The sequence below is a fragment of the Giraffa tippelskirchi genome, chromosome 4, assembly GCF_054371585.1.
Source record: "Giraffa tippelskirchi isolate mGirTip1 chromosome 4, T2T-mGirTip1v1.2.pri, whole genome shotgun sequence".
NCBI lineage: Eukaryota > Metazoa > Chordata > Mammalia > Artiodactyla > Giraffidae > Giraffa > Giraffa tippelskirchi.
In genome coordinates, this window is record NC_137278.1 from 125391346 (window position 1) to 125418778 (window position 27433).

Consider the following 27433-nt stretch of genomic DNA (forward strand, 5'->3'; position numbering starts at 1 on the left):
GCAAAATGTGTTTGTTTGGTGAACACATAGTCCTCCACTATAGACATCCAGTAATATGTGTTGAGTAAATGAAAGAAAGAATGAATGCATTCTCTGTTCATTTTCCTCTCCATGGACTTATAGAGTTTTAGAGCTAATAAGGGGCCTTAGAAGTGATTAAGTTTTACTCTCTTTATTTTACCTATGAGGAACCTGAGGGCCTGAGAAACTTAGTGACCTAATTAAGATCTTCCAGATATTAGTGGCCGGACTAGAGACCCTGAATCTGCCTTCCCAAAAGCTTCTGTTTATTCTGCGTTTAATTATTTGAAACATCATTCTTTGTTTTCTACCATAGGGTTTCCTTTGCTCTTTGGCATGTGAAGATGAGGAGTTTTAACACGTTAGTTTGGTCATTGTAGGTAGACTTCAATTTTGTTTGGAAAGAGGAATTTGGTATTTTAGGGTGGTGGGAGAGATACCCTCAGAGGCTGGAGACTCCACAGATTTTTAGTATTTTGCATCAAGAGTGAAAATTAATCTTCATTCACCCACTCATGTGTTTAAGCAACCTTTCTTTAGCCTTCTTCTATGTATAATGAATTATACAAAGTGATGTGGGTTATACAAGGTGGTTATTAAGTCAGAAACATCCACAGCTTGAGGAAAGTGTCAAGCATTTAAACAATAATTATTATATAACATGAGAGTACAGTGGAAGCAGCACTATAAGGTGAAAGTGACCAGCTGCTGGAGTTAGAAGGAGAGGGAGCATGGCAAGCTTCATGGAAGAAGTAGGTCTTGGAACTGGGTCTTTTTTGTTTTTTGGAACTGGATCTTAAAGAATCCAATTTACTGAAAATTTGATCTGCTCTGAAACGTACACACTGGAGTATTTATATAATTGGTGTGGACAGTGACTGAAGCCGTGAAATTAAAAGATGCTTGCTTCTTGGAAGGAAAGCTATGACAGACCTAGACAGTGTACTAAAAAGCAGAGACATCCCTTTGCTGGCAAAGGTCCATATAGTCAAAGCTATGTTTTTTTCCAGTAGTCATGTATGGATGTGAGAGTTGGACCATAAAGAAGTCTGAGCACCGAAGAATCGATGCTTTCAAACTGTGGTGCTAGAGAAGACTCTTGAGAGTCCCTTGGACAGCAAGGAGGTCAAACCAGTCAATCCTAAAGGAAATCAGTCCTGAATATTCTTTGGAAGGACTGATGCTGAAACTCCAATACTTTGGCCACCTGACGCCAAGAATGGGCTCGTTGGAAAAGACCCTGGTGCTGGGAAAGACTGAGGGCAGGAAGAGAAAGGGGGGTGACAGAGAATGAGATGGTTGGATGGCATCATTGACTCAATGGACGTGAGTTTGAGCAAACTCCAGAAGAAGGACAGGAAAGCCTGGTGTGCTGCAGTCTGTGGGGTTGCAAAGAGTCTGACACAACTTAGCTACTGAACAACAATAACAACAACTTACCTAGTTGTGGCTGTGCATTGAGAAAAATGGGGTAAGAAAACCAAACAGACAAAAAAACCAAAGCTGTGATCAAGTTTCTTGTGTTAAATAAGCATTTAGCACTCACATTTACCACATCATTTTGTTGCAATATTACCAGTAAATAATTATATACGACAACCCTTGAATACAAGTGAATCATTATCAACAAATATTTTATTGTGAGCTAGCAAGTTCTTGACACCATCCTTTTAGGTCCAGCGGGCTTTGCATAATTTTTGGTTAGGTACAGACCCTTAAAAGAATTTGTAGAGGCAAGGATTAGAAGGATGATATTCCAGAAAACTATGGATCAGTATAAAGGAAAGGGGCACACAGACACTGTATATGACCCATGAAAATGTACATGATTTAGATCAGCAGGCTTGATTTTCAGAGGTACTTCTCTGAGAGATACTATTTGGAACCTAGATTTGTAAAGGTTGGAAATGCTTGGGAGTTGGCATCTCACTTTTAGCTGTTAAGTCATAATAATTGAAAGAGCATGGGCTATTCCATAATCTGGCAAGGAGAATTCTGATGAGGAAAGGTTGAGTGAAAGTTTCACAGAAAGTGGCAGAGGCTGGCTGAGCACTCAGGCTTGTCTGAAGCCTGTCCTTCCACAGCTCCATCCTGCCTCTTTGAGAATGCAGGCAGGAGTCAGAATCCCATGAAGCTTTCCATTCTGGAGGTTAGAATCAGGGTTGCCCAGGATCAGCTAGGAAGTAGGAAATGTTTGTCTTCAGTACCTCCAGCTCCTCTTTGGTGTGTCTTTCCTCTCGTTAGCAAATATTTGCTCACATCCTCCTATAACCTTTTCACAGCAGAGTATCAGGAGGATTCATATTATTTTAAAATACACATTTTAAAATTTAAAAGCATTCTTATACAGTAAGATGGTAAAGGACAGGGAAGCCTAGTGTGCTGCAGTCCATGGGATCTCAAAGAGTCGGACCTGACTGAGCGACTGAAAACAACTGTCTCTCTGTTTTCAAACCTTTAATCTTCATTGGAAAAAAAGTATCCTTCTAGACATTTTATTTGGACATACAAGCACACACATGTATATCATTTTTTATTTAAGTGGACTCATTTAATGTATTTTCTGTAACTTGCTTTCTGTAATTAACATATGAATTAAAAGCTAATTAATCGATTTTCCTACTATTATATAGTTCTACCTTATTTTTGTAATCAGCAGAATAATCTCTGTGGTGCTTCTACATGATTCTTACTGAATAATCTTTAAGCTTGTTTCCTTAATCCTTAGCTAATTATTATACACTCTGCTGCAGAGAACCTCCTTATAGCCATCTGCAGACATGTACAGGAGTTATTTGCAGGGTATTTATAAAGAAGCTCCTAGGTCGAAGAGTATCTGTATTTAAAAAGTTTGATAGGTATTGCTGAACTGTCCTCCAGAAAGGCTGTACTTATTTTTCATTCAGTCCACAGTGCATGTGAATTCTTTTTTTGTATTTTTCTTTTTAAAGAGGATCCTATACTTAGGGCCAGAGAAGAAGAGGCAAAGAGGAGAGAGCCTGCTAAAAATAAGTAGTGGCCGAGAGAAATGAAAACATATGTTCGCACAAAAACTTGGACATAGCAGCACGGTTCATAACAGCCAAAAAGTGGAAACAACCCAAATGTCCATCAGCTGCTGAATGAACTAACAGAATGTGGTATATACATACAATGGAATATTATTCAGCAATAAAAGGAATGAAGTACAAATACATGCTATAATATGAATGTGCCTTAGAAGCATCATACTAAGTGAAAGAAGCCAGTCACAGATATCACACATATTTATGTGCAATGTCCAGAGTAGGCAAATCCATAGATATAGAAAGTGTATTGGTGGTTGCTTAGGGCTGGTTGTTGGGGTAGGCGGGAATGGGGGTTTGAGAAGTGACTGCTAATAGGTGCAAAGTTTCTTTTGCGGGTGATGAAAATGTTCTAAAATTAGATTGTGGTTATTGTTACACAAGTCTGTGAGTATGCTAAAAACCATTGAATTGCACTCTTTAAATGGGTGAGTTTTATGGTATGTGAATTATATGTCAATTAAGCTGTTGAAAAAAAAAAGTGGTGGCAGAATGCATAGAATGGAATGGAAAGGATGAAGACGTGGCCATTAGCATAGGCCTGTGGGACAGACAAGAAGACCCTGTTAGAGTCACGTGGCAGGGAATTCGGACAGTGAAAGTGCATTCCTCTGGGCCACAGACAGTGTTCAAGCAGCTGCTGATAGGCAGCTGCAGAGGTGGATGGTGGATTTTCTCCTCGCTGGCAGCATGGAGACAAGAGGCAGTTACTGCATGCCCTGGGCAGGGGGAAAATGGGGGCTAGTACACTGAATTACTGACTCCTTGTTCTTGTTCAGTCCTTCAAATACACAGAAGATACTGTTCTCTTGGAAGGCAGCAATAGCTTCTTTTGCTGACCTAGAAATGCCTGCTGTGCTCCATCATTTGGAAAAGGAAGGTCAGAGAGAGGAAGCTGAGCTCAGCTGCTGAGTCAAGGAGAAGGAGAGGAAGACCTAAGGTCACAAAGGACAATGAGGCCCTCACTTGTGAATAAGAGCAAGTGGTCAGTTTTGAATTCAGCAATTAAGCTTTTTCTACACAGTAAAATGAGTTGTACTTGCAAAGAGTCGGACACGACTGAGCAACTGAACTGATATAGTAGAACTGACTGTTCTGGAATGTGTTTGCTAGTAAATATGCTGCTGCTGCTGCTGCTAAGTCGCTTCAGTCGTGTCCAACTCTGTGCGACCCCATAGACGGCAGCCCCACAGGCTCCACCGTCCCTGGGATTCTCCAGGCAAGAACACTGGAGTGGGTTGCCATTTCCTTCTCCAATGCATGAAAGGGAAAAGTGAAAGTGAAGTCGCTCAGTCATGTACGACTCTTAGCAACCCCATGGACTGTAGCCTACCAGGCTCCTCTGTCCATGGGATTTTCCAGGCAAGAGTACTGGAGTGGGGTGCCATTGCCTTCTCCGAGTAAATATGTTAAGAAGGTTTAAAAGGAAGTTACGATTTTAAGTGGCCTCTGAGTTGTGCTGGTTGGTAAAATTTCACTCAAGGGAAAGGGGTTAATTTTTCAATAAACAGTGAGGGTTAAAGGAAAACCAACCCACTTTTCTGCAAAAGCCTGTTTTTTGTTTTTTGTAACAGCTTGAACATACCCTCTACTTCTCCTCATTCCCTATCATGGTGATTCTGTAGCACAGATTAGATGGAACTGTAACATCTGAAACCTCCTTAATTACTTTTAGGTCTGAGGCTTTTGCCTTCCAAAAGAACTAAAGTAGGTCTCCATGGTTCTGTTTTGAAGGTTAATTGTCTTTAGGTGGCTTTGACTGGTTTACCAAAAATTTGCTTTCAGAAGCCCAAGACCGCACATGTTTGGATCAGTATACATCCTGATAGCAAAATGATTGTGTCAGGTTGAAGTCTTTTTCTTTGCCACTGTGTTTGATTCACTCCCCTCACTATGCTTTATTCTGCAAAAACTTCATGTAAGTATATATGATGAATATTAAACTTTTAGTCTTGTTGCTTGATTAGGATGTAAACAGGCATCTCATCCTCTTTTAAACCTTCCCAAGAAGTAACTTTCCCTCCCATTTTATTTGACTTGCTAAAGAACCTTTGGCATTGAGAGAAAATTTGGCTGATGATTCAACGTGAGGGAGAGGAGGAGTTCTGGCAGATGCATAACAACTGGTGGATATTTTTATATTTATTGCTATTCTTAGTCTAAGGCCCATAGTTAACTAGGGAGAAACTAAGCTCAGTTAAACTTATTAGACTTAGAGATTTTAGTTTGAATACGTTACTATCTAGGCCTTTGGGAATCTTCCGTATGTTTAGCTGATTGTAGAAATGCAAACTTTCTCTCATGGAATCCCTCTCATACAATAAATGAAGAATAAACTTCTAATAGATTAAACTGTGAGATAATTAAAATTGCTGTTTATTTCTGGCTATCAATCAAATCCTAACCACTGCACATAACCACATAAGATTTTTGTTTGGTTTTGGCTAGTTTTGCTTTTTGGTTCATTTCCCTTAATGTATTTTAAGGATAATCTTAGGAAGTTATATTAAGGATAATATAAAATAAGTTATGGCTTGTATTCGTTTTCCTTTTTGTGTTCTTGTATTAGAACTCTGGAAGTAGCAGTGAATTCACAGGAGGACTCAAGAATGTGAGAGATCATATGTTGATTATATCTTAATTTTTAAAATTAATGAAAAATAAAACAAGTATAGGTGCAGGGTGTTTCCACCACTTACTGAGTTGGGGGTATAAACTTTCATCCATTGCCAGCCCACTTAAAAATTGTGACTGTGAGTTGTCATGACTTAACTTCAAAGCCCAGCTTGTTCTCTTGGTAGCAGAGCCAAACCATTTTAGTTATGCCTGAACAGCTATTATAGGTTGGTGTAGAAAAGTGAGTAAGAGTCTTACTTTGCTGGTTGATAATATTGCACGTATTTCAGTTCAGTTCAGTCGCTCATTCATGTCTGACTCTTTGCCACCCCATGGACTGCAGAATGCCAGGCTTCCCTGTCCATCACCAACTCCTGGAGCTTGCTCAGATTCATGTCCAACGAGTCAGTGATGCCATCCAACCATCTCATCCTCTGTCATCCCCTTCTCCTCCTGCGTTCAATCTTTCCCAGCATCAGGGTCTTTTCCAATGAGTCAGTTGTTCACATCAGGTGGCCAAAGTATTGGAATTTCAGCTTTAGCAACAGTCCTTCCAATGAATATTCAGGACTGATTTCCTTTCGAATTGACTGGCTTGATCTCCTTGCAGTCCAAGGGGCTCCCAAGAGTCTTCTCCAGCACCACAGTTCAAAAGCATCAGTTCTTTGACATTTAGCTTTCTTTATAGTCCAACTCTCACATCCATACATGACTACTGGAAACCATAGCTTAGACTAGATGGACCTTTGTCAGCAAAGTAATGCCTCTGCTTTGTAATATGCTGTCTAGGTTTGTCATAGCTTTTCTTCTAAGGAGCAAGCGTCTTTTAATTTCATGGCACATATTTAGATTAAGCTAAATGTCAAAATTGCCACCAGCCAAGATAAAGTCATTGATGAGGACATTAACTTTCTCAGGGTCTGATATATGTTTCATAGAAAGCAAAACTCTTTCTTTCATTTTCTTTTTTTAAACCACAGATTGAGGAAGCAATCTGATGGAAATACTACTCTGAACTTGGTTCTAACTAACGAGAAAAACTGTTTATTGAAGTAGAATTGACTAAAATCTTGGGAAGGAAGTAACCATGACAGTGTTATTTTGGAACTTCAAAAGAAAGTAAAGTGGGGTATAGCCATATAGTAACAGTGACTTTAGGAAAATACACATTTAGAGAAAGGATAGAAGTTTTTCAGTCTCCAGAGACTTGAAAAGTGAAAACAATACAAAAAGAAAGGCAGAAAAAATTTGACAGCAAAAGTTATAAGTTGTGGGAATGAGGAAGAAAAAAGAGGTGGAATCATTTTAAGAACAATGACGCTTTTGATGAACTGGGATATTAAGAGAACATGTGCAGAAGATTGAAGGACAAGCACAGGCTCAAGGACAAATGCAGAAGAGTGGCATAAAACCAGTAAGAAAATACCTGCAAAGCTCAAGTTCAGACTGAGTTGAGGTTGGAGAGAATGCTAAAGACAACAGAAAAGGGATCTTTAAAGCTATGTTCCAAATAAGAAGAACAAGTAAAGGCTAAGCTCATTGCTTGGGGCAGATGAAATAATGTTAACATGACGAAAAGCAGACCCACTCAACTACTTGGCTTCTCTCTTCCTCTGTCAAAGAGAGTGATCTTCAAATTGGAATGTGTAACATAAACATGGTTAAGAATAAATGGAAGCACAGAGGATCAGTGATGATAATAATAGCTGCAACTATAATTTCTTGAGATCTACTTAGGACCAACTATTAGGAAAGATAATTTAGTTTTGTTTTTTCCCAAAAAGACAAATGTTTAGTCATTTGTTTAGACTAAACAAATGTTTAGTCCCATTCTTATGGCAGCTTTTGCATAGTAGAGATTATTGTCACTGAACCCATTTTACAGGTGAGAACACCAAGGCTCAGGAAGATTTAGTAACAGGCCTGAAGTTATACATCCAGTAAGTGATGGGCTGAGATTCAGATCCAGGCCTGATTCTTTTGCCTGGACACCCTGCTACCCATGCCTTTCAGCCCGTAGCTGTTTTAAATCCGATTGTGTCTTTCAGCTTAAGTTATGTTCTGAGACACATAAATGGGCAAAAAATCCATTAGATGTTATTGAAAATCTATAGTGTGTAATCGCAGGGGAAACAAGAAAAATGGGATATCAAAATGATGAAAAACAAAGACTGTCTTAATTTCCTTTTTAAAGGTTCACCTTAGACTACCTCAAGCAAAGAGTCAGACAGTGATCCTCAGGACACTTGAGATTTTGTTCTGCAAGTAAATGGTTGTAAATGGAAGCAAGGATCCTTAGGGCAGCAAAGGTTCACAAAACATCCCAAATTAGACACCCCCCAACTTCCTTCCTTCTTAATTATATCCCATATGGCTTATAAACAAGTTGAATTAATTTAGGCTAGATTGAGTAGATTCATATTTCTTTGAACTCCTTTACACAAATTATCGACTTTAGATAAATAGGCTTTGTTGTTGCTATTCAGTCACCAAGTCCTGTCCTACTCTTTGCCATCCCATGGACTGAAGCATGCCAGGCTCCTCTGTTCTCCACCATCTCCCAAAGTTTGCTCAAATTTATGTCCATTGAGTCGGTGATGCTATCTAACCATCTCATCCTCTGGGTTGCCATTTGCTTCTCCAAGGGATCTTCCCAACACAGGAATAGAACCCTAGTCTCCTGCACGTGTCTCTTGCATTGCAGGCATATTCTTTACTGCTAAGCTTCAGGGCCTCCCAAACAGGCTTTAGTGAACTGAACTGTCTATTCATATAGCAACCCTGTAGAAAAAGGAAATGAAGGTTTTTAACCTGAATTGTTCTTGCTAAAACCCTTGTGGTTTCTGGTATTTGTTGCCTTCTGAGTGCTTATGAATTATCTATGTCAGCATTCCTCAAGCTGTTTTCTGAAAAACTCTATAGATGTTGGAAAGTAAATAGATGTCATCTTATGAAAGCGCAGTTTGGGAAATGCTGATCTGTATAACAATTTATTCTTAAACTTTGCCAGGGATAGATATCAAGTTCATGGATCTGTGATTTAGGGAATCAAACTCTTTCATCGTTTAAAAAATCTGGGCTGGATTGTTTGCATCCTATTTGATTGTTCAGAGTATTCCACATCTTTATACCTATCAGTGCATTCAGCATCCTAGAATATAATTTACCTTGGCTTGGTGACTTGAAGTCCTTTAAAGGAGTTAGGTATACTCTTACTTTTGGGGCATACTCATACTCTTACTTTTTAATTCCTACTTATGCTTTTTACCTTTTGAGGTTTGAGGAGCAATTAGATATGGCATGCCTAATATCTGATGGCTTAAAGTAGGAGCAGTAATTGAAGTTACAGTTCGAGAGATTTCACATCATTATAATGAAGGGCTTTCTAACAATTTGGAGAGGAAGCAGAGATTATATTTGTTAGTGACATATAAAGAGGAGATTAATTCATTGGATGAGATGTTAGAGAAGATGACCTTCTCACACTAAGATTTCATGATTACTGATGTGTTTGTTTCATACTTAGTGAAAAACAGGATAGCCCTTGGATGCTGTCAAAATCTTAGAAAACAAAGACTATTTTTATGGTACTGTTATTATCCAAGAAAAGCATGTGCAGCCTCAAGTTCTGAAGAGTAATTGCTGCCTTGGTTATTCAAAGGGGATAGGTGGCTGGGCAATAGATGTATTTTAGGGACCCTTCAGTTTATTACAGTGAAATCACCACTGCCTGCTCTTCAATAGCACTCCTCTAAGTGGTATTGTTTTTATTGATCATCAAAGAAGAGAAATCAGATTTTGGTTAGGAGCCTATTTGCATGTAACAGGACTATGTTGAGATTAAAACTTTGCAGACATTTGAAATGAAATGGAATTAATTAACAGCATCATCCTGTAGGTAGGTTGGAAGCAACACTCGTTAAGATTTTTGTCAGAACAGAGAGTTGCAGTCAGTATTCATTTTTTCAAAATAAGTAATGGTTCTTTTAAAATAGCTCATTTCCCCCACAGTAATGAATAAATTACCTAAAGTAATGGGATTAACCAGATTGTATTTTGTTGTCGAAACTGAACATTGCCAGGAGTTATAACTGGTATTCAAGACCAGACTGGGTGAATTCCGTGGCAACATCAGCATTTAAAGAATATAACAGAGAATAGATTTGTAACATTCAGTGTGCACTTGGTCCTTAACAATATAAAATGAAAAGGGACTTATAAAATATGACTGTTGAATAGATTTGCATCAAGAGTAATGTTGGAATAACCATCACTAGTCTTGCCTGATCATGGGAATTGTGGGATATTGACTATGATGGTGTGGACAGTTATAATATATATTATGGGATTTTTGTAACCTTCCCCTCCCTGTTGCAAAGTGCTTCAGAGCAGTAACCATACTGTATTGTCAAAATGGACTCATGTGTCTCTTTTCTGGTAGATTGTAAGCTCTTTGAGGGCAACTATGGAATGTGTCTTAGTCATACTGTACTGGACTCTGATCCTGATGGCTGCATGTAGCTACTAGTCTGATGATCACTAGACTTCACTGGGGCCATGACATCATGATGGTCTACGCCCCCTCATCTCCTCAGTTGTGCAGGCTTCTAGCCAACCTCGGCAGCTGTGACAAATGTTTGTTGAATGAACAAAGGGAGGAATGAATGAACAGGCTAACTATTTTTTGCTATGTACTGGGAGACCATTCTAGAATAGGACTGACTGATACAGACATCAGTATGCTACTGTGCCTGTGGCAGCCAGGCACTGTTTCATGGTGCTTGTGACATCGTTGCAGTCATCTCCCTTTCCTGCCACTTTTGAAGCCCTTCCTACCAGTCTCCCTGTTCTAACACACACAGCGCGGTGCAGTTTTCCATCTTTCTTTTTTTTCTGAGTCTCAGTATTTTTGGAATACCTCGCCCATACCAAGCACTGTGCTAGTGCTTTTCCTTATATTCTGTATTTCATCATGTATGCTGTTTTCGGTTTGAAAAATATCTTATTTTACTGGTATGGAAACAAAGACCCAGAGCTACCCAGCACATGGTTGTACAGAAATAAATGGGAAGTGCCAGGGTTCAGCCCAAGTGTCTCTGATTCCAGATTTCACGTTCCTTCCTTTACACCAGGCAGCCTCCCTGGATTGTGCCTCATTGTTGCTCTTTTATTTCTCTCTGTCTGTCATCCCTGTCCTCCCTCACAGGCTGTTTCCTCACCCAAAACACAGATGGGGGTGAGTCCTTGAAATAACACTTTTCAAAGGATACGGAAATTGTTCGCATCTTATATGATGTCACCAAGTGATCATCCTTGTTTAACCCTTTGATTATAATTAGGCTGTTTCCACTGCGATTATCACAACTTAGCCTTTGTGTCTCCTGTTTCTTCTCAGACAAGTCTGAACACTATGGAAGAATTGATCTTCCTGCCGGGCCAACTGTGCCATTCTCCCCAGTATATCCTACAGTGACTGTCCATCTTTTCTTCTAGAGAGGCAGCGTTGATGGCTGGCTGAGGTCATGGTCTCTGGAGTCAGAATGCTAGAGGGGGAACCCTGACTTTTGCTCCTGGCTAGCTGTGTTACCTGGAATAAGTTACCTCTGTGCCTCATCCCCTCACCTGAAAAATGGAGATGAAAACAGTACGGCCATCATAGGATTGTTGATTTAATCCACGTAAAGCCAAAAGCACATAATTAGACCCTCAATACATTTTAAGTATTATTTTGAATAAAGGCCAACAGGCTCACTCGTGGTTTAAGATTCATCCCTGAACTGCTTCAGTATTCTAGATCTTTTGATTCTCATTCAGCCTTCCTTTTCCTCGGCCTCCCATCTTCTGCCTGTTCCTTCCATCTGTCAGCAGATCATCAACCCAGCCCTGGAGCCTGGACCTCATCTTCCACCTGCATCTCATTCTCTGGGCCAGCCTGATCCTCCCTGTCTGTGTCTGTCACCTGGCCTCCCTTACAAAGCATCCAGAGCCTTCCAAAATCCTTTGTCTTTCATGAAACCTTTCTTACTGAAGGGAGAGATGGAAATAATCCCCCTGCTTGTACCTTTTCTGAATATACACCTTCGTCTCACCAAAACACAGTGGTATTGATTTACATTTGTGAAAAGAAACCATTTGATTGCACTGCTTGCTCCGAACCTAAATGTGTGTTTGGAAGATCAGCGTTCATTAGAAAGGGGCACTTTTTCTGTCTGTGCCTGTTCTGAGTCCATAGCTCATGGGAAATAAAGGCTCTGACTTCAGAGGCCCTAGTCCAGAGTAACCTGGCCATCTGTGAATAGTAGATTCTTGATTCAGATGAAAAGCAGTTTGAATTTAATTATCCACACACAAAAAATAAACCCCTAATCCCTAACGTACATTTTGAAAATGGATGTTTAATGCTTTACTCAGATCTAACATTTGAAAGACCATTTAAAGCCTCTCATCTTGCATCAGGGGTCTTAAATTTCTCTGCATTCTCAATAAATGTTGACTAAAGGTATTTTCCCCAGAGTAGACATAGAAAGGGACTCTTGAGAGTCCCTTGGACAGCAAGGAGATCAAACCACTCAACCTTAAAGGAAATCAACCCTGAATATTCATTGAAAGGGCTTATACTGAAGCCGAAGCTCCAGTACTTTGGCCACCTGATGTGAAGAGCCAAGTCACTGGAAAAGACCCCGATGCTGGGAAAGATTGAGGGCAGGAGGAGAAGGGGGCAACAGAGGATGCGATGGTTATATGGCATCATCAATTCAATGGACATGAATTTGAGCAAACTTCGGGGGATGATAAAGGACAGAGAGGCCTGGCGTGCTGCAGTCCATGGGGTAACAAAGAGGCGGAGACAACTGAGTGACCAAACAACAAAAAAAAGACATGGAAAACATCCATCCTTCTTCCTATCCATTCATTCCTCCCCCGCTACTGAAAGCTTTCCTATTTACCCTTGTATATTGTTTGTCCCTGCCTTGTATTTCTGCCTGGATTGGAGGAATGACTTTCACAATCAGTGGCAGGAACTGTTCTGGATCCTTAAGGAAAAACTGCCACTGAATAGTGCATAGTCTTCTACTTTGGAGAGATGACAAAAATTATAGTGGTTTTGCCTGTCATTTAAAAAATAAACAGACTCTGAACCTGTCTGGATTTATTGGTGTTACGGAGCCAGACTGAGAGTACACTGTGCACCAAATTATAGCAGAACAAATTCTTCTTTAGGACATTGATAGTGGCTTGGGCTTTTCTTTCTTTCTGTGTCTCATTACTGGCAATGGTTTCTAACGCATCAAGCATTTTCCACCTTTGTATAAAATTAATCAAAGGCAGACTCAGTGGCCTTGAGCTATTTTTCATCTCTGTGTTGGACCAGATCCTTGTCATGACTGCCTTGTGGTGTCTTAGACAGAGGTGGGTATTCCTGAAGAGCAGCGTATAAAAAATGCCTTTTGGATGCTGATCGGCTAGGTTCTTTTACGGGAACCTTCAAAAGTGAAACAGTGAAGGAGTAGAGGCATTCAGGGCAAAAGATACAAGTCTTTGTTTATATCTTTAACATGGAATGTTGGAGTAGGATGTTTGTTAGTGGAGAAGATAGAAATATTGCTTGAGCAGAAGTCCTTTTTATTGCTACATCTAAACTTTTACATTTACTTTAGTTTCCAGACTGCTGCCTTATACATAATTGAATTTTAACTTCACAGCAATCCTGTGAAGTTGTAAGGAATATATTTATTATCTCCAACATATATACAAAGAATCATTCCTGAAGAGGCCAGATCTGATCAGGTTGGCTTGTGACTGAACCCAGATGTCTATCTTCCAGTTCCAAGTACAGTGGTTTCCCCACTAGATGTGGGATTCTCACTCTTGATGGTTCAGATGGTCTGGACTTTAGCTTAGAAATAACACTTTCATCACACACCCCTGGAGACTGATTGTGATGAAGGTATGTACTGGACCACACTTTAATCGCCCCCTCCCATTCTTGTCCCCATTAATAAGAATCTAGGTTTCAGCTCCTTAAGTTAATTAATCATGATGTATTAAAGTATAAGTGGAACAACCAAACACTTATACTCCTCCTAATATGATCTGATAGAAATGATATTAAACATATGGTTTTTAAGGTGGAATGTTTAACTTAAGACTGAGGAGTTCATTTAAATATTGTGGCAAAAATCAAAAATGATACATGCACAAGTTTATTTATTATAACATTGCTTGTGATAGCTGAAGACAGTAACCTTCCATGCACCCATTAAAAGAGGAATGATTGAATAACCAAATGGTATAATCATAAAGAGAAGTAATATGAATCTAAGAAGGAATGAGAAAGGTTTCTATTTCTTGCTATGAAGATCTCTTCAAGAAAATTAGAGATACCAAGGGAACATTTCATGGAAAGATGGGCTCGATAAAGGACAGAAATGGTAGGGACCTAACAGAAGCAGAAGATATTAAGAAGAGGTGGCAAGAATCCACCGAAGAACTGTACAAAAATGATCTTCACGACTCGGATAATCACGATGGTGTGATCACTCACCTAGAGCCAGGCATCCTGGAATGTGAAGTCAAGTGGGCCTTAGAAAGCATCACTATGAACAAAGCTAGTGGCGGTGATGGAATTCCAGTTGAGCTATTTCAAATCCTCAAAGGTGATGCTGTGAAAGTGCTGCACTCAATATGCCAGCAAATGTGGAAAACTCAGCAGTGGCCACAGGACTGGAAAAGGTCAGTCTTCATTCCAATCCCAAAGAAAGGCAATGCCAAAGAATGCTCAAACTACCGCACAATTGCACTCATCTCACATGCTAGCAAAGTAATGCTCAAAATTCTCCAAGCCAGGCTTCAGCAATACGTGAACCGTGAACTTCCAGATGTTCAAGCTGGTTTTAGAAAAGACAGAGGAACCAGAGATCAAATTGCCAACATCTGCTGGATCATCAAAAAAGCAAGAGAGTTCCAGAAAAACATCTATTTCTGCTTTATTGACTATGCCAAAGCCTTTGACTGTGTGGATCACAATAAACTGTGGAAAATTCTGAAAGAGATGGGAATACCAGACCATCTGACCTGTCTCTTGAGAAACCTGTATACAGGTCAGGAAGCAACAGTTAGAACTGGACATGGAACAACAGACAGGTTCCAAATAGGAAAAGGAGTCCGTCAAGGCTGTATATTGTCACCCTGCTTATTTAACTTATATGCAGAGTACATCATGAGAAACACTGGGCTGGAAGAAACACAAGCTGGAATCAAGATGGCCGAAATAAATATCAATAACCTCAGATATGCAGATGACACCACCCTTATGGCAGAAAGTGAAGAGGAACTAAAGAGCCTCTTGATGAAAGTGAAAGAGGAGAATGAAAAAGTTGGCTTAAAGCTCAACGTTCAGAAAACTAAGATCATGGCATCTGGTCCCATCACTTCATGTGAAATAGATGGGGAAACAGTGGAAACAGTGTCAGACTTAATTTTTGGGGGCTCCAAAATCACTGCAGATGGTGATTGCAGCCATGAAATTAAAAGACGCTTACTCCTTGGAAGGAAGGTTATGACCAACCTAGATAGCATATTTAAAAGCAGAGACATTACTTTGCCAACAAAGGTCCGTCTAGTCAAGGCTATGGTTTTTCCAGTGGTCATGTATGGATGTGAGAGCTGGGTGATGAAGAAAGCTGAGCACCGAAGAATTGATGCTTTTGAACTGTGGTGTTGGAGAAGACTCTTGAGAGTCCCTTGGACTGCAAGGAGATCCAACCAGTCCATCCTAGGGGAGATCAGTCCTGGGTGTTCATTGGAAGGACTGATGTTGAAGCTGAAACTCCAATACTTTGACCACCTCATGCGAAGAGTTGACTCATTGGAAAAGACCCTAATGCTGGGAAGGATTGGGGGCGGGAGGAGAAGGGGACGACAGAGGATGAGATGGCTAGATGGCATTACTGATGGACATGGGTTTGGGTAAACTCCGGGGGTTGGTGATGGACAGGGAGGCCTGGCGTGCTGCGATTCATGGGGTCGCAAAGAGTCGGACACGACTGAGCAACTGAACTGAACTGAATTGAATCTTGGAGATTTATTGTTAAGTGATTAAAAATAAAGCAGAGAAATTGTTTATATAGTATCCTGCTTGCAGCATGACATAGGAAAGAAAATATAAATGTGTTTATGTATACGTGTGTGTGTACTTCAAGGTAATCCTCATAGAGAATTACAGCTAATAAATGTAGAGGATGTTAGAAATAGAAAACCACTATTTCACAACATCCAATGAAATAATGGAGTGAGGCAACATTGGCTGTCTTTAATGGATGCTAAAAATCACTGGGTGAAATTGGAGCTTTATATCTGAGAATCAGCCTGATAACACTTGAACTCAGCAATCTCAACATCACTACAAGTGGAACACCAAAACCCTTATACCGCTCCTGGAATTACTCTTGCCCACACCCCCTCCCTTCAAACCAGAATCTCATCAAGCTGCTGTATCTAAGTACTAGTTCATGAGAAATATAGGAGACAGAGGAACATGTTAAACACCATGGAGAGTACATCAGTCAAGTCCTAAATGTGAGAAGTTCTACAAAACAAATGACTCAATGTCTTCAGTAAATAAATATTATGGGGAAAAATTAGGGAGGGGGAACTGTTTGTTTTAAGTGAAAAAGCCTTAAGAAACCAATAAACAAATACCATATATGATCCCTGTTGGGAACTTGATCTGTTTAAATGAACTATAAAACTGCCTTTCTTTTTTAAACAACAGGAGAAAATAAAACATTTTCTGCTTATTACATTTTTTTAAGAAATGATTGATAATTTTATTGATTTTGATAGTGGTATTGTGATTATTTTCTAAAAGCCCTTACCTACTAGAGGCACTTGCTATTGAATTGATATAATGCCTGAGATTTTCTTTCAAAATACTCTGTTGAAAGGACATTTGTTTAGCCAAAGAGAAGAAGTCAGAATGGTAGAATGTAATCCTTGTTGAATCTTGGTGATATGTTTGTGGGGTTGTTTACACTTTTCTCTCCACTTTATTGTATATGGAAAATTTACACAATAAAAAAAGATCAAGTTGTGCTATTTTAGAGGTAGAATCCTGGCCCAAGTCCTGAATTGTAACCTCTATTCGTACAACTCAGGGAGAGTCACAGCTACTCACTCCTCCTCCTTTCTATCCTTTTTATACTTCTTCGGTTCCTTCTGTTTCTTCAGAAACTATTTACTGAACCACATGTTGCACCAAGCACTGTTCTGGTGTGACCAGTGTTATCAGATGTAGATACTCTTCCTGTTCTCACTTTACAGATGAGGAAACTGAAGCTTAGACAGCCCACAAACCCATATCTGCCTGTCACCAAAATCTGAGCTCTTATGTGTTTTGTGTTGCTTCCCAGGAGTAGTCCTTTCATTTTATAGTTTCTAAATTTCACTTATGGGTACATTGTACACAATGAGTAAATAAGGATAAATCAAGTGGAGTAGCGTCTATACGTTCCTTGTGTGAGAAAGATATAAGATCTCTTTCTTACTGTAATAATTACAAAAACCTAATCAAAGGAAAGGGCTTCCCAGGTAGTGCTAGTGGTAAAGCACCGACTGGCCAGTGCAAGAGACCCAGGAGAGGCGGGTTTGATCCTTGGGTCGGGAAGATCCCTTGGAGAACAAAGTAGCAACTCGCTCCAGTATTCTTGCCTGAAATACTGGAAATTTCCATGGAGAACTCCACAGACAGAGAAGCTTGGTAGGCTATAGTCCATGGGCTCTCAAAGAGTCGGACATAACTGAGCCACCGAGCGCACACACAGACACACACAATCAAAGGCCAAGTGGAGATGAAAGCGAAATCCGTAGCAACTTTTTTTCATACTCATGAAAAAGTAAAGCTCTGTGAATTGTAACTCTAAGTCACAAAATAAGGCTTATTTATTCTTGTTCTTCCGCAGCACATATTTGATCATCTTTTTTCTAAAAATGAAGGCCAGAGGAAAAATGGCTGATTTCATTTCTTATGTGTTTGAACAATACTTTTAGGACTATTGAAATAGAGAAGTCCTTTCAAATTAACAAAGCAAACAGATAAAATCTTGAACTTCCCATGGGCCACTATTTGCTTTACTGTCTTGCAAAATCATTTTGGCATTGGTAAAAGCCGGGTGTGCCTGTGGGCATGTGCAGCCATGCCGCTGTCATCTGTCATGTATGATGCTCTAGATGGAAGATACAGCAGTCTTCAGTCAGGGGACAAGAGCGAGTGCTTCCCTGAATTCCTGCTGCTGAGCGTGTGTGAATCGTACCTTCTGCTTTACAAGATTTAGTGTGCAAAATCTCTGCCGTGTGCTACTCTGTGGCTGCTCCCACATAATGACAGATGCCCTAGAGATGTCTGACCAGAATCTTAGAAAATTAGACTAATGGGTCTGACGCTGTTGTTTCCTTCAAGAATCAAGACATTAAATACAGTCAGGCTGAATGAAAACATTTTACCCATATCCAGGGCATGCCAGTGAGAGCATCCAAAATGGATGAATAGTAAATATTGTTAATATTTATGGAGTCTACTGGATGCCAGGAACTTTGCTAAGCCCTTTAAATACTTAATCACATTTAACCCTCTCAGTAGTTCTATTTTATAATAGAGGTGGCTGAGGCACAGAGAAGTTAAGTGACTCACCCAGGGTTATACAGTAAGTAGCAGAACTGTCAGCAAGTCTCAGAGCACCAGCAGAAAGATGTAAACAGCCATTAATCCACACGGCCATGACTTGTCCCTCTGTGGACTCTCAGGGCACCTTAAAAGCCTTTGTTATATATAGAGCTCCATTTTACAGTTTTACAGATGTCTGGAGCCAAGCAGAAAGCAATGAAGAGACTGATAAAAGTACACAAAATCCATGGTATTTGATATTAGATACACAGAGTTGATAATAGAACACAGAGTCCTAGAGTGATTTACTGGCTAGTGGGAAAGCCAGTTGGCTTGGCTACCTTGCAAGATGGTTAAAGGATATAAGCATGGATATTCATTCAAGACTGTTAGAAATTAGGTCAGAAATGAAATAAAAACAAATGGTAAAGATACCATCTTGATATAAATTTTAATGTCTGTTCTGAGTAATGAAAGAGGTGTCTACTCCTTATTGATTTATGAGAAAAGCATGGAATCTGCTTGTTTTGAAATCCTAAAACCTCTTCAGGCCCAACTATTATTCATTATTAATGTAGTGTACTTTTCTTAATAGTATTTCACAAATGCTGTTTCTGGCTTCAGCCACATATAGAAACATTGGAATATGTACAACATGGTGTTTTACTTTTTTTTTAATAGGAACTATCTTTGATGATGCATATGCTGCAAACACCTCTAAAAATAATTTGTAGTTGGTAAGTTGTTTCTTTAGTGTCTTTTTCTGGTCTTGGGGAGGAAGTTTTAAAATTTAAATTTGATAAGCTTGGGAGTAAGGAGGAGAAGTTTGGCCAGCTTATATGATTGGAATATGCTTAGCATTTATGTAATAATTGAGAATGACTCAACATGATTTTTCTCTGGCTAATATCAGAAATAAAAGTAAAAAATTATATCTCCTCTAGAGGGTTGTAGGCTCGAGTCAGCCACTGGTGTGCATGACCGATGAGTCACTTGCTAGTCATCATCTTCCTCATCTTCCCTATCTCTGACCTGTGGGTGAGAAGTCAAGGATGCTTCTTTGGGGTGTCCTTCATAGCTTCTTTTACTCTTTAGTATTCAACCACACTGCTGCGCAGCTCCTGGAGAACAGGAAACGGAGTCCCAGGAGTGGATCTGTAAATGCAGAGTAATTTGTACATAGGAGATCTCTGAGGAATAAACGAAAAAAGATGATTTGCTGTCTTGGCAGTACCAGCAATATTTATATAAGTGATGTGAGTTCATAAAGGATTTTGGAAGAACAGTGATCCCTCGCTTCCCTGGTCATTAACTAAGACACATGTTTGGTTACCAGTGTGAGAAGCTGGGTAGCAAAGCCTTCAAGAATAAGAACATTCCAGATCTAGTCCTGTAGATCATGACCAGTAGCCAGTCTTCTAATTCTTTGACCTTAGATCCTGTGTAAAGGGTTTGTACTTGAGCTCAGTGACTGTGCTCTACTTCATTAAAATGGTATGATTCTAAGTTTCTGTGAGATATCCAGGTAAGGCAGGACAAGTGGAGTATTAGTTTGGTTTTGCTTTAAAAGAAAGTACTGGTGAGGCAGTAGGCCATAACAGGGGTGATAGACTCAAATGCAGTGTCTGCTTGGCCTGTGTAGGCAGATGAGTGAAGTGAGTTTGGTATAGGGGAGGTACAGACCTGCGTTTTATGCAAAACACCAGGTTTTTGACCACTGACAGTTCATTCCATTGTTATCAGATCACTGTTGTAGGCCACATAGGGCTGGCTGGGGGGACTTCTCCTGTACACGTCTGGCCTGCTCTCCACATTTTAGAGCTAAGGGGCAGGCATTTTGATTCTGACAAACCTGAGTGTGAACCTTAGCTCTGCCTCTAATAAATTATGTAAACTTGTACATCTGTATTAATTTCTCAAAGTTTCACAGTTGTTTTGTCTGTAGAAATGAGAATGATAGTACCTCTTTTGTAAGATTTCCTAAAGATCACACACTGTGGCAGGTAATGCCCAGTAAGCACATTCTAAATTCTAAATGTTAATCGTATTACCTTTGCTGTGGTGGTGGATTATATATATATGTATATATTTAATCTTGTTAGCTAGTTGCTCAGAATTTAAAAGAGAATGGTAGATGCTGGTGCTTTTTCATAGATTCTGAAATTTCTTTAACTTGCATTTCAGTTACTTAGAAATAAAGATTTCATCCCAAAGAGACACCACTCGGAGGGATAAGTTTTGTATTTGCCAGTGGATAAAAGAGGCAGTAAAATCCACTAGATCTTCGATTACTCCCGAAAACCACCTTTGAGGATGAGGAAACACGAGGTCACATTTCCTCCTTAAGAAAAAGTCTGGTGGATAAAGGCCTCATTGTTCCATAGTTTGATGATTCTCAAGGGAAATGTATTTTGAAAAACATTTACTTCTTGACCTACTATTTGCAGGGCTGTGTCAGGGAAAAAAATATAAAGATGACTGAGATATAGTGGGATTGCTGTATACAGGAGCATCCTGGCTCTTTAGCCTACAGTTTGTGCAGAATCCCATGTGAATTCTCCTTGAGAGGCTGCAGAAACTGTCCTGTAGTGCCGCTGTTGCTTAACATGTCTTTGAAATCTCTCACTGGAATTTGCCTTTAGAGCCCTTGGCACATTTTGCTGAAGATTTTTTTACGCTGATGGTATTTATTCTTAGAAGGTGGATTTGATTTGGGGGACTGGCCAAGAACTGTTCATCACTATGTCTGCCACATAGGTGGCAACCAAATTGGCTAGAATAATGTTTGGTTAAAAATAAGCCAGGACCATAAGTTATATGACAGGTTTTCTTGTATGTCATGTAAACTGATTATGGAGACGAAGGTGGCTCCAAAAGAGGTTTTCTGTAAGTTTTTTGCTCAAAACCAGTCGAAAAAATTCCAGTCTCACTGGAATATCTCTGTGCCTTTCCAAAAGGGTTGCTTGGAAGGGAGTGGTGCTTATCTGTGCACGTGTTATAATAGGTGCCCTTAAAGAGCCTTGTAAATACTTACCTCTTAGTAAAGCCAGTTGGTTTTTTTCCCCCCCTTTTAAATGTTATGGCCTTCTACCAAGCTCAGGGATATATTTCTTCCAAGAAAATGAAACAAGTTAAATCTACCCTAAGGAGACTTTAATGGGAAAAAATACCTGTTTATACTAAGTCTTTAAAGTTAGCTGGATGGAAACCATTGCCTCATTGTTAACTATGACTATTTTACCAAGATTTAGTGGCAAATGAATTGCCCACCCATTGTTGAAATTAGAATGAAAGTGTTCTGTGGTATGGCCCGTTGACCTCATTCATGCATTCCACAAACATCTTTTGAGGCCAACTGTATGCCAGTTGGGCTTCCCAGGTGGCTCAGTGGTAAAGAACCCACCTGCCAAGCAGGAGCTGCAGGAGACATGGATTCGATCCCTGGGTAGGGAAGTTCCCCAGGAGTAGGAAATGGCACCTCACTTCAGTATTCTTGTAGGGAGAATCCAATGGACAGAGGAGCCTGGCGGGCTATAGTCCACCGGGTCACAAAGGATTGGACGCGACTGAAGTGACTGAGCACGCATGCACATATGCCAGTCATTATCAGGCATTTGTGATAATGATGACAAGGATACAGACTTCACTCAAGGAAGCCCAATATGCAAGAATACAAACTTACTCAACAAGTAACTTGAGTGGATTTAGTAGCTTCCAGGAAAAGGTGGTCCCTGCATCTTTCTTGAGCGGGCTGTGCTGCCACCTTGATATAGCAGGCTCTGTGAGAGCTGGAAGGAACCAGAAGACAAAGCATTGAACTTTCAGTTGTTTATTATTTTAGGGAGAGAACATAGGGTGATTGATTGGTTTAGAAGAAACAGGGACTGACTAAAGGACACATGCAAAACAATGTTAAATTTAGATTTTTGTTTTTGATTAAAAATTTTAAAAATTATATAGCTTTAAAAGTTGAGAGCAAAACAGTGGTTGCCCTGGATTTGGGAGGGAGTTATGACAAAAGGGCAGACAGAGACTTTGGGCGATAATAGATATTATCTTGGACAATGGATAATGGATATTATCTTGGTTGTGGTGATTGTTTCATGGAGGTGTGTCTATATCAAGTTGTATCACAGTGCATACCAAAATATATGCAGTTTATTGTATGTCAAGTATACTTAAATAAGGTTGGTAGAAATTGTACAATTTCATTATTCTGGAAAGAGGGATATTTTGGAAAACACATTTTGCTGTAGAGAATAGCATTCTAGAAATAAAAACTAAACATAGTCCCAGTTATTCTGTTTGTTTTATTTTTTTCTTCCTTCACAAATTCTCTATTTTGGGCCAATTAGTGATTTTTCCAATATGTAAAAGTAGTCTGAACTCTTTAGAAGTTCTTTTAAAAGATTTGTAATCTAGGTAGTAGACATGGTTTTAGAAAATTGTGTGCATATTTTGCTTCTGTAAATTGGACACAAGGCCCCTTCCATAGCCCCTCTGCCCCGCCCCCAGAGGAGCCTGTCACTTAATGGAATTATGCAGGAACTCCTACTAAACTGGTGTGGCCCTGGCCCAAGTTCCCAGAATTGGGAATGTTGTCAACCCTGTTACTCAAGGTCACAAAATCACAGCCCATTTGAAAAATACTTGTGGAGTTCTGCTCAGGAAGAACTTTGTTTCCCTGGGTGGAAGGAGTACATGTTCTCCTTTCTGATAACTGTAATGAATGCTACTCCTTTCTTCTTTCTGGGTCCCAAAAAACTCAGAAGTAAACTTAACTTGAAGCTTAGTTCTAACAATCATGGTATGCATACTTGTGTTCGTACTTTCACTGGTCTTGAATTTCCATTTTATTTATGTTTCCCTCTCTTAAGACTCTGTATTTTTTGAATATTGATACCTTTACATGTTCTTGATGGAAGTCCCCTAAAATCCTTTTTGTAGTGAGTCAGAGAATGAAATCTGCTGACTATGATTTAATCTGCTGACTTTTCTTTGGGCAAGGGATACTTGGTCTAGAAAACCAAAGATTATAGTAAATTTGGAAAACCAATATAGTTCTTTATGTTTAAGCATGATCAGTCCTCAAATTTGCCCTGACCTTAGGAATTAACTCTCTTGGTCCCAAGTTTTAACTAGATGTGAATTTCTTATGAACAACAATCATATTTACACTCCCCAAAAGAGAAAAGAAAGAAGCCACTTAATTAACGGTGATTATTATCATCATCTCCTGCAAAAATAAATCATCTCTCTCTTTCTCTCTCTCTCTCATACAAATGGGTAACCCCAGACCCCTCTCCCACTTTTCTTCCCTCCTTTCACTCAAAACATTGTGGTCTCTGCTACCATAGGAGCTGTTGAAGGGAAAGAAGTTAGATTAAATAAAATACTTTTGTTGTTGTTCAGTCACTCAGACATGTCCAACTCTTTGAGACACCATGGACTACAGCATGCCAGGCTTCCCAGTCTTTCACTGTCTCCCAGAGTTTGCTCAAACTGATATCCATTGAGTCGATGATGCCATCCAACCATTTTGTCATCTGTCACCCCCTTTTCCTCCTGCCCTCATTCTTTCCCAGCATCAGGGTCTTTTCCAATGAGTTGACTCTTCTCATCAGGTAGCCAAAGTATTGCAGCTTCAGCATCAGTCCTTCCAATGAGTATGCAGGTTGATTTCCTTTAGGATTGACTGGTTTGATCTCCTTGTGGTTCAAGGGACTCTCAAGAGTCTTCTCCAGCCCCAGTTCCAAAGAATCAATTCTTCGTCACTCAGCCTTCCTAATGGTCCAGCTCTCACACCTGTACGTGACTATTTGAAAAACCATAGCTTTGACTATACAGACCTTTGTCAGCAAAGTGATATCTCTGCTTTTTAATATACTGTCTTGGTTTGTCATAGCTTTTCTTTCAAGGAGCAAACATCTTTTAATTTCCTGGCTGCAGTCACCATCCGCAGGGATTTTGGAGCCCAGAAAAAGAAAGTCTGTCACTGTTTCCATTGTTTCCCCATCTATTTGCCATGAAGTGATGGGAGTGGATGCCATGATCTTAGTTTTTTGAATGTTGAGTACAGTGTTTCAAAAGAGAGAAATGAGACCATGAAAATAATGCTAATGAATTTTTCATTTCAAGGCCAGCTTCCAGAAAATGCTCTGTGGTGGCCTAGACTATTTGAATTTCTTCACGTAGCTTTGTTCCTCTAAGTGTCCAGTAATTAGATATTTTGATAAGAACTTTCTTTCAAGAATAGAGATACTTCTGAAACTCTTAAGGTGTTATTAATCATATACAAGTAATTGTAAATTCTTTAAAAAGCATTTTGCTCCTCATACCTAGCTGAGGTAGAGAAAATTCATTTTTGAAGAAGTGTATTCTGAGGTGTACTAGGGGCTTCCCAGATGGCTCAGTGGTAAAGAACCTGCCTGCCAGTTCAGGAGATGTGAGACGTGGGTTCGGAAAGACCCTTGGCTCTGAAAGATCCCCTGGAGGAGGACATGGCAACCCATTCCAGTATTCTTGCCTGCAGAAGCCCATGGACAAAGGAGCCTGGCGGGCTATGACCATAGGGTCCATAGGGTTGCAAAGAGTCAGACATGACTGAAGTGAGTGAGCACACAGGTATACTCTGTGGGAGAACTGACATGGTAAGCATTACAGTAAGACTGGACAAAATAAGGGTACTGGGGTCTTAGAAAGCAGGAGTTCAAAAACAGGACAAGCTTGCAGAAAGTTGATAAGAGGGGGCTGAAGAAGCTCTTCAACCTATTTTATAGTGTTCTTTAAGGCAGGCCTGGTATTCATGAAAGGATTCAGTCATATCTTCTCACTGCTTTCTGCACCAGGGTTCCAACATCCCAAATCCAGTACTTGGTGAATATAGTAATGTAGGTAAGATAACTTATTTGCTTTGTCCTTGCTGAAGTGTTCTAAAGAAAGTCCTAGATAACATGACATTTCTCTCTTAAATACTTCAGAATTCATCTGTAAAAAATAAAAAATTTTTGTATGTAACCTAAGATATTAATCTTATGTAAGAATAATGAGGTAACGATATTGTAATATGTATGATGTAACACCTGGGCTTCTAGTTGGGTTTATTATACATTAAATAGGTTTGGGTATAAAGCTATCTTCCATTTATGCTCTTATCTCTACCACTTACAGAGAAGGCGATGGCAACCCACTCCAGTACTCTTCCCTGGAAAATCCCATGGATGGAGGAGCCTGGTAGGCTGCAGTCCATGGGGTTGCTACGAGTCGGACACGACTGAGCGACTTCACTTTCACTTTTCACTTTCATGCATTGGAGAAGGCAATGGCAACCCACTCCAGTGTTCTTCCCTGGAGAATCCCAGGGACAAGGGAGCCTGATGGGCTGCCCGTCTATGGGGTCGCACAGAGTCGGACACGACTGAAGCGACTTAGCAGCAGCAGCAGCAGCTACCACTTAAGTCAATTTCAAGCTATAATTTAGTAATTTTCAGTATTCTTAGAACCCTGGTGTCACAAACTGTAATAATAGTAGCAATTGTTGTTGTAGTGAGTATAGTATTTTTTATGGAAAAATATAGAACTTAATATGTGTGTGTCAGTTACTGTTCCATTTATGGATATTCACTCATTTAAAGATATGAGGCATCTACTATTATTATTCCCATTTTACAGATGATGAAACTGAGGAACAGAAAAGTTAAGTAACTTAGCTTTCCAAGGTCACACAGCTCTTAAGTAACAAAACCTTGATTTGAACATAGACTCTATATATCCAGTTAGAGCTCATAATTGTTATACTGTCTCTACAGGATTGAGGTTTTCCACAGCTAAAATAAAAGTATAAAATCCCCCAATAAAATTATAAAATCCCCCTCAATCCACAGAAAAAAATTAGCAATATATACAATTTCTAGGTGTTAACTTTTTCTGCCTCAAATCTTTGTACCCTGGACCACAGTTAACCAATGAATGAACAAATTAATATTAATAATACAAATATGTATCACTACATAGTGAGGGTTTAGCCGAACAACCCACAGTAAACTAAGTTGTTGCTGAAGTAATTTGGAGTCAAAAAGCAAAAATAGGAGAATTGCAAGCACAAGTAACTCAAGACATGCATGAGTGATTAGGCATTATTCCTCCAATTTACAGAAATTCCCACCGTCTGTAAATTTCTGCCACAGTGCCAGACGTTGTATGACAGTCACACTGCTTAGCACAATTTTGAATCAGAGTCATTTGCACACTCTAGTAATGTACTAATTTTATTAAACCTAAATAAGTCGCTTAATAAGTTATACTACTTATTCATGCACAAGAAGAAAATAAACAAAGACCACGAACTTGGATTTCTTCTTCCTCCATCCATGAGAGCTGAGGAAAGAACTTGGGTGTGCCCAGCTTGCTACTTACCTGGAAGCCCCTCATGGCCCACCTGCAGACTGTGGGCCATAGTTTGAGAATCCCTGCTTTAAAGGAAAAATAATTGTATACCTTTTATTGAAGTTACTCTGTTAGTGTAGTGGAGTTTGAATTTTTTCAGTGATAGCATTGTTTAATAGGGCTTTCTGTTTTCCTTCTTCATAATAGTATTTCTCACTTAAAATAAAAATAAACTTTCCTTAAAATAATGTCTGGGCTTTTCTTCAAAACAGCCCTCTGGGTGGAGAATTGGGAATGAGCTGGGGGTAGGGGCGGCAGATGAAGTATGATGGGGAGGAGAGAGCTGTTAAAGCTGAATAACATGGGGCATTCGTCCACTGTTCTTTTTTTCTATGTCTTAGAAAATAAAAGTTAACAACAACAACAAAAAACAAGAATAACAACAAAAAACCCTTCCTCAACCCCCACCCTACCTACTGCATTTCTCTGGTCTTTGTAACAGGGCTTCTAGAAGGAGCTCTCTATATAACCCATTTCTCTCTCTGCATCCTCCACTGTTGTCACTTGGTTTAGTTTCCATCCCTCCAGTCCACAAGTATCTCTGTTAAGGTACCTTTGATCTCCATCTTGCCATATATGGTGGTTAATTCTTTTTTCACGTGACTTGACTTTCAGCAATATTTGA

At 39.6% G+C, this 27433-nt stretch overlaps 1 protein-coding gene and 1 long non-coding RNA gene across 8 annotated transcripts in view; one reads left to right on the plus strand and one right to left on the minus strand.

Annotated features, from left to right (window-relative positions):
• Positions 1–18502, minus strand: part of LOC145546155 (uncharacterized) — a 67536-nt gene extending 49034 nt beyond the window's left edge. Inside the window, exon 1 of the long non-coding RNA XR_014082564.1 lies at positions 18391–18502. This is a non-coding gene — a long non-coding RNA (uncharacterized LOC145546155). The remainder of the gene's footprint in view (positions 1–18390) is intronic.
• CRADD (CARD and death domain containing adaptor protein) overlaps positions 1–27433 on the plus strand; it is a 355216-nt gene that overhangs the window by 102467 nt on the left and 225316 nt on the right. The window lies entirely within an intron of this gene.